This window comes from Gracilinanus agilis, chromosome 1 (genome assembly GCF_016433145.1).
Source record: "Gracilinanus agilis isolate LMUSP501 chromosome 1, AgileGrace, whole genome shotgun sequence".
NCBI classification, from domain to species: Eukaryota; Metazoa; Chordata; class Mammalia; order Didelphimorphia; family Didelphidae; genus Gracilinanus; species Gracilinanus agilis.
In genome coordinates, this window is record NC_058130.1 from 600,665,426 (window position 1) to 600,673,889 (window position 8,464).

The 8,464-nt window shown below is 36.3% G+C and overlaps 1 non-coding gene across 1 annotated transcript; it reads right to left on the bottom strand.

Annotated features, from left to right (window-relative positions):
- Nucleotides 1-4,608: 4,608 nt before the first annotated feature.
- Nucleotides 4,609-4,716, bottom strand: LOC123232725. The gene has a single exon (XR_006505246.1). It is a non-coding gene; the product is annotated as a U6 spliceosomal RNA (small nuclear RNA).
- Nucleotides 4,717-8,464: the final 3,748 nt, after the last annotated feature.

Consider the following 8,464-nt stretch of genomic DNA (forward strand, 5'->3'; position numbering starts at 1 on the left):
TTGGGCTCTGTCTAGGTGGTTCAGTGGATAGAGTGCTGGGTCTGGAATCAGGAAGACTCATCTTGGTGAGTTTGAATCTGGATTCAGATACTAGCTGTGTGATCCTGGGCAAGTCACGTAATCCTGTTTGCCTCAGTTTCCTCACCAGAAAAATGAGCTAGAGAATGAAATGGCAAACCACTCCAGTATCTCTGTCAAGAAAACCCAAATAGGAATATAAAGAAAGAGTTGGACACGACTGAAAACAAATGAACAAAAAACCTATTGGAGGCACTAGCAAAATTGTAAAATAAAAAATGGAAAACGTAGATACATGGAATGTGGATTAAAGTCATTTTTTAAAAGGACTGATCATTTCAAATCCTACAAAAAAGCAAGCAAAATCTCTAGCCAGAGGGCTAAATAAGAGTGGGGGCAAGCATACCAACTTGTTCCTGACGCTGACAGAAAGCTGAGTATGAAATCTTCTGTCCAGCAGGGAAACAATAGAGTGGTTTAATGTGGCTGGAGTTTTTAATGTAACTTAAAGGTTATCAAATCTAGTAAGGTGAGATTGTCTGGCAAGAAGAATTGTTCTGATAAGAACTAGCTTAGAAAGCTGATGTCATGTGAAAATTCTTGGTTGAATTCCCTCACTTTGTTAGATTTTGGTGAGGGTTTTCAGTTCACTTATACAAATTGGCAGCAGGAGGATGGGAAAGCAAATATAGCCTTGAGAGAATCTTCTTATATCTTTCTAGTGGTTCAGTAGATAGAGTTCTGGGCCTGGGGTCAGGAAGACTCATCTTCCTAAGTTTAAATCTGGCCTCAGATATGAGCTATTGCTACCATCGGCAAGTAAGTTAAGTCTGTTGGTCTCAGTTTCCTCATCTGTAAAATGAGCTGGAGAAGGAAATAGCAAACCACTTCAGAATCTTTGCCAAGAAAGCCACATAATGGGTCACAAAAAGTTAGATATGACTGAAAGATTACTAAACAACAAGATTCAAAATCATAAAACGTCACCAAGAGAACATTTCTGATTTAATATGTATGCAGATATGTAAGTCTACATATATATTTCTTTATATATTTTTTACATTTTTGCTTTGTTTTGGTCAGGGAGTAGTTCAAGGTTATTGACAACCCAGCACAATTTCCCAAAGGTAATCCATCTCATTTTTCTTTTATTCAATTTTTGGTTCAAGTCCACTGTGTGTCTTCAATGCTTATCCTAAATACTCATACTTACGTGCTAAACTGAAGAAATATCTTTTCAAATATTCGGGACAATAGCACGTTTTCGTCCATTTGTTTTTCCTTGTATGTACTATTAGATAAATCTCTTCTGGCAGCCCCTAATGGATAGGGCACTGGAGTCAGATGGACATGAGCTCAAATCCTGCCTCATATACTTACTGGCTGTGTGACCTTGGGCAAATCACTTACTATCCATTTGCTTTAGTTTCTTCTTCTATAAAATAGGGATGATGACAGAGTCAATCTCACAAGGTTGTTATGAGGGCCAAATGAAATCATATTTGTAAAAACTACTTAGCACAGTGCTTAGTGCACAGTAGGCACTATATAAATATTTATCTGAAGAGTCATGGATCTCAGTGAGAAGACCTTATAATGTTCTGAGACTCAATGCAATCAACTAATGTGGCTAAAAGATTTTCCTGGGTAACATTTTTTTTGGAAAGAATTCCTACTCAGTTTGAATATTTTTCCTAAAAATGTTTCTGATCCTTAAAGTCTCTTCTAACTCTGTGAATATATATGTTATCGTTAGAGAGTAAATAAAGGAGATACTTTAAAATAGCACAATGTCTGACACATAGTAAGATCTATTTAAGTGTTAGTTATTATTATTAATTTTATGCACTGGAAAAAATAGAATGATTGCATTTATTTGATCATTCTTATATGTTTATCTTATTTGATCATCCTTATCTGTTTTCATAAGAAAATGCACTAAATGCTCTTTTCCCTTTTCTTTTAGAATCAATATGAAGTATTAGTTCTGAGACAGAAAAGAAGTAAGGGCTAGGCAATTGGAGTTAAGTGATTTGCCCAGAATTACATAGGTTAGGGAGTGTCTGAGGCCATATTTGAACCAAGTCCTCCCAACTCCAGGTCTGGATATCTATCCACTGAGCCATCTAGCTGCCCCCAAATGCTCTTTTTCAAAGAATATTACTAAATTCTTAGGAATGACTTTGAATTGAATCAAACTCTGACAAATTCAGTAATTCTAGGGAACCAATCATGATGTATGCTCCCCACCCTCCCAACTGAGAAATTATGGACTCAAGATGCAGATAGAGATATATTTTTGGATAGGGCCAGTGTGAGATTTGTTTTGCGTGACTATATATATTTACTACAAAGCTTTTCTTTTTCTTATTTTCTTTTTTCTTCCCACATTGGGGATGAGGAGAAAAAGAAAATAAATGCTTATTAATTAAAAAAAATTAAATAGAGAAAGGAAGATACATTCTTAGTCTATGTAGGATAATACATTCCCAAACTGGAAAGAAGAGAAACCTTTTCAACCTCAGATTTCTTATATTTGTAAGCAAGGCTTATGCCTGAGAGAGAGAAAGACAGCTTTTTTTTTTTTGGACATATTATTTCAGGAGTACATTAAATCAGATGTATTCCTATTTCTTTTCAACAAGGCCCAATACTGTCCCGCTATTTCTTTTCCCCATCTCCTTTTATTCTTTCCTTTCCAGCTCTGCCACCAGGGTCAACCAATGCCTAATAAGCCAGCCAGCATGAAAGAAAGAATTCTAGGAAAGGCTGAGCAGGTGAGAAAATATTATAAATATTATTTAGAAGTGTCAATAGCTGATTAACCCTTTGGGTCTGCTTAAATAGACCTTGGAATCTCAAGCAATGTGCTTTTGAGTCTCCCTGCACACAAAAGAAACCTTGATGCTTCTGAGACAGTATCCCCCAGAGAAGGCCACGCTGCTCAGACAGATTTATGACAAGAACAAATACCTTCGTGTGGGCCATGCTCAGTAAAACTGATGAGTTACAGCAGAGCAGCAGGGCTGCTAGAGTAATTTATTAGTGAAAAACGTGCAAACCTGGTTAAAAGCAGCTTCAAATGTCCGGGGAGCAGGAATTCAAGCAGCAGCCTGGCAGTTGCCACATGTCAGCTTTTGATAAGCAATTTTCAAAGAAGAATAAAAGAACTGAGACATCTTTCCTGAGCCAGATGACTTGGGACAGAAAATTCTGAGATGGAACCATGATCTGTTGTGCTAATCTGTTGGTCATTACCGAAATTATTCAAAATTAAGATTCTTTTACATGGGAAAACATTATTCTGAACTAAAAGCTTCTAAAAACACCCAGGAGCTCACAAATGCAAAATAAATGGCTTTCAGGATTAGCTGAATTAGTAAAAGGCCTGAATTTATATAATCTAATATTTCAAACCTCTATTCACATAACTACTCCAATTTTTTACTATGATTTGGAGATCCTAAGTTCCTCAAAGGCTCTGTCAGTGGAATCCAAACTAGGAGGTGTCACCAAGCTGGAATATTTTGGGTATTTGAATACAGGTTTTGAAATAGACTGCATGACTCTTGTCCAAGGACCACCCTAGCTAAGTTTGGAAAAGGCTGGCTACCAGGTGCTGATTTTGGAAGGGAGTGGGTGGGAAGGACACACTATTCATGAAATCTGCCTCTTATAGCATGGAAGAAATACAGTCTGCATCCATGGAGGGAATGCCCACACCAGGGACACATGGTTCTTTTGAGCAATTAAATATTTTATTTTATTAAAAAAAAAAGAAAGCCCTTTACCTTCTGTCTTAAAATCAATAGTAGGTATTGATTCCAAAGCAGAAGAGTAGGAAGGGCTAGGCAATGGGGGTTAAGTGACTTGCCCAGGGTCACACAGCTTGGAAGTGTGTCTCAAGCTAGTTTGAAGCCAGACCTTTCCATCTCTAGACTTGGCTCTCAATTTACTGAGCCACTTAGCTGTCCCCTGAATTAAATTTCAAATGCTATCAGTACCCTTTGAATTTTAGTGACCCAGGGCAAAGCAGTCTCCTATTTCATTCTTCTTTGTCTTCCCCAAACAACCCATCTGTCCAAAATGGCACCCCTCTCTCAACGGCAAAGAATTTATAGTAAATCAGTCAAGAATGAAGCATTTGCTAAGTGATAGGTACATCATGCTAAGTAATAGGAACACAAAGACAGAAGGGAAATAGCCCCTGTCCTCCAGGAGCTTATATTCTAGTGGGAGATAACATGTACATTTTCAAGTATATATAGACTACATCCAAAATAAATACAAGGTAGCTTCGGTGGGGGGAAGACTAGCCACTTGGAGAGGGACTCAGTGAAGGTGTCAAGCAGTGATGTTTGAGCTGGGTCTTCAAGAAAATTGGGTATACCAAGAAGGGGAAATGAGGAGGAAATGTTTGCAGCCGGGTTTGGGGGATAGAGATGAGACATGGAATGTTGTGTGTGGGACAAGTAGCCAGTTTGTCTGAACTGAAGAGTATGCAGAAGAGAGTGATGTGTAAGAAGGGTTTTTCTTAGCCATTTTCTAAAAGATACATTTTAGTCAAAGCATATGAACAAATAATTCTTTTTTTTATTGGAATACTTCATGAATTTGTGTGTCATCTTTAAGCAGAGGCCATGCTAATCTTCCTTGTATCATTTCAATTTTTAGTATATGTGCTTGCAAAGTGAGTGCTGAACAATTCTAAAAAGAATCACAAGTAATTAACTATATGAAAGGATGCTCCAAATCACTAAGAGAAATGCAAACCATAACAATTTGGGGATTTCATCTTTACCCAGAAAATTAGTAAAGATTATAAAAAACAGGGGAAGAATCAATGTTGGAGGGATGATAGAAAGATAGGCAAATTGATATCATATTGATAGAACTATTCATTGATTCATCCATTCTGGAAGGCAATTTAGAATTATGGTAAGAAAGAGACTAAAATGTCCCTTCCCTTTGGCCTAAAGGTTTTATTGCTGGGCATACATTTCATAAAGTAAGTGATTAAAGAGATTCTGTATATATCAAAACATATTTTGTGGAACTTTTTTTGTAGTAACAAAGAACTAGAAATAAAATTTATTGGAATTGCCTCCCCAAGTTGTAGAACATGCATGTAATGGAATATTATTGAAATATAATTTACTGGGAATATAATAAATACAAAGAAGCATGGAGAACTGTGTGAACTGATGTAGAGAGAAGTAAGCAAAACCAGGCAGACAATAAATACAATGGTTACAACAATGTAAATAGCATATTGACAACAAAACAATTGAAACTAAATTCAGTAAATTTATGGTTAGCAAGTTTGGCCCCAAAGAAGAGCCAAGGATCAAGAAGGAATTGCCATATAGAGGATGGAAATGTCTTTATATTCAGAGATAGGGGTCTCTAGTCATGAAACACAACAGAAGCCAGACTTTTGTAGGTGTTGGACAATTTTACTAAGCTATTTTTTTTTCTATTTTTATTCTTTGTTATAAGTGATAACTTCCTGAAAGGGAGAGAGAAAAGAGAGATATTGGGAAATGTAGGTGATATAAAAACAAACTATATGACTTTTTTAAATTTAAAAAAAAACACTAGAAATGAAAGAAAGGGGTAAGGTTATAAAGAACTTTTAAATGTGAGTACTAGAGGGAAGCTAGGTAGCACAGTGGGCAGAGCACCAAGCCGGGAGTCAGAAGGACCTGGGTTTAAATTTGGTCCCAGATACTCACTAGCTATGTGACCCTGAGCAAGTCACAACCCAAATCACCTAACACTTAGTGGTCTTCTGCCTTGAAACCTATACTTAGTACCCATTCTAAGACAGAAGGTAAAGGTTTAAAAAAAACAATAATAGAGAAGTTCAACAAAGGGGTCAGTTTCAGGGAAAGGTGAGTTCTTTCAGGATAGGTTGGATAGAGCACTAAACTTGGAATCAGAAAGACCTGTTTAAATCTGGCTTCAGATGCTCAATAGATATGTAACTCTGGGTAAGTCCCTTACTTTCTGTCTGTCTGAGTTTCCTTGTATGGAATACAGGGTTAAAAATAGCACCTACCTCTCCCTGAGGATAAGATAAGATGATATTTGTAAAGTACTTTGCAAACCTTAAAGTGCTATGTAAATACTATTATTATTACTCATTTGGCCCTGATGTTAGTTGTCCATAGTTTGTCTTTTCACTCTGGTTAGTCTATAAGCTCTTTGAGGATAGGGGAAAAATTCCTTCCACTTGATTTTTCCCAAAGCACTTTTCACTTACTATTTTGCATGTTACAGTGAAATTCCCCTAATAAGTCTATCGTAAATACTTGTAGTCAAATTGATAATATGAAAATCACCAAAAAATATTGATGGAAATATTGAATAAACTAAGCTCAAAGGAGGGAAAAAAAGAGATAGATAAGAGATACTGGACAAAGCAAAATCAATGAGGGTGAAAGAGCTCTAAATAATATACATCTTGGAGGATGCCTCTCTAATCTGTTCTCATCTGAGCAGTCCTAGTCTAATTATACTGACAAGTACCTCCATATCTTTTTCTTTCTTCTTGTTATGTGTCTGTATCGCCATGTTTATCCAGGCCTGTGGTTTGCTTCAGAAATACTTTAAAAGATCTTGAGTTTTAAAATTATATGACAAGTAACTGTGTCTAAGATATCTGCACATCCCATGGGGAAATCTCCTTAGTGGTGAGGGCTGTTCTAGGCTGTCCTTTGATAAGGAATGGGGAAATGATACCTTTGATTGCTAAAAGTAAAATCATAAATATTCCTACTCATGTTCACTTGATACCTATGGATATCTTTTGTAATGGAATAAATTACCAACAGCAGGACCTATTTCTTTTGTGAAATATTCAGCCTATATATGCACTTGAACTACAAAGCTGTAGCTTGCAGTTTAGTCATTCATCCTCTGGGGTGCTTTCAAGTATATGATGCTATTTTTAGGCTATTTAGGATATTAATTCTATCTTTGTTGTGTATAAAACTTGGCTCTCTAAAGAAAGGCTTCCAAAATACTTCCTTGTGAATTGAGGACATTCCAGTAGAAAGATCACTGGTTTGAGAATCAAAGAACCAGTGTTCAAATCTACTTCTGACACTACTCTCAAAACCTTTGGCTAATTATTTAACCTTCTCTGGGACTCAGTTTTCTCATCTATAAAACCAAAGGTTTAGACAAAATGACTGTTGAAGTTCTTTTCAGCTCTATCATCTATGATCAGTGTAATTTAAAATGGCGAATGATTTGATATCTTCAGTTTGAAGCTTTTCTTCTTTGTATCCACATAGCAGCAGTTAAAGGATCTCTCATTTTTGTTTTGTTTATCCTGATGTATCCTGATACTTGGTGCGCTTGATATAATTTATTTGGAGATTTCCCTCTCCTGAACGCTAAAACAGCAATAGGGAAAACAGATAAAGCAGAGATGCTTTAAATTCACAGAGGGAATTGAGATGTTCTGGGCATAGCCATGATTTACTGGGGTAAAAAAAAAAATAAAAATCATTGTGAGCTGTACTGTTTGGTCTCTTGGCTCCAAAGTAAAATGCTAAGTTATACATTAGCTGTTGAATAAATTTGCATATTGATGTATGCAATACCACCCAATTTAATAGCATCACAGATTATGAGAGACAGATGCACACAAGCACTCACAGACTGGCATTCAGAAATTCATCGTCACAGGAATGATATGGACAACAAAAACAGGGGTAAGGATTGGGCTGTTAGGGCACAGAGGGCTTTCTTTAAGTTAAGAGACTAGTCCCAATCATCTTTGTATTTCTGATCCATACTATAAGCCTCAATTCTTATTTTAATATTGAACAAAAAATATAAAACAAAATAAAAGCCCAATAATTACAACTTCATTAATGTGGATACTTCCACTCCTGCAAGTTATGGCCTCTACATGCTTTAGTAGATGATCTTCATAAATTTCTATGGCCTTGACTTGGATTGGGGAAGCAGTATTTTGAAAGATCTTGAAGAAGAATTCCATCCTGTTCAATCCAACAAGCATTTATTAAGCACATATCAAGTGCCAGGAACTCTGCAAGAGATGGGGGATGTGAGGACAAAACAGATAGTTCCTGCTTTCAGAGAGCTTATATTCTACTTAGGAGAAACCATTCAGATAAAGGAAACAATATGGTGGAGTAGAATAGGCACTGGCTCTGACATCAACAGACCTGGGTTCTCCTTTGACTTTGGGCAGGTTTCTCAATCTCTTTGGAGTTCAGTTTTTTCATCATGCCAGCTTAACAGAAGCAACAGGACACTTTGAGGGGATAGTTAGGAGATAGCATGTTCTAGGAAAGTTAAACCACTATCATTACTAACATCTCAATTATCATTCCCCTTGAATTTTATTTTTTAATTGTAAAATTTTAAATCAATTAATTAATTAATTAAAAACATTTTCCCATGGTTA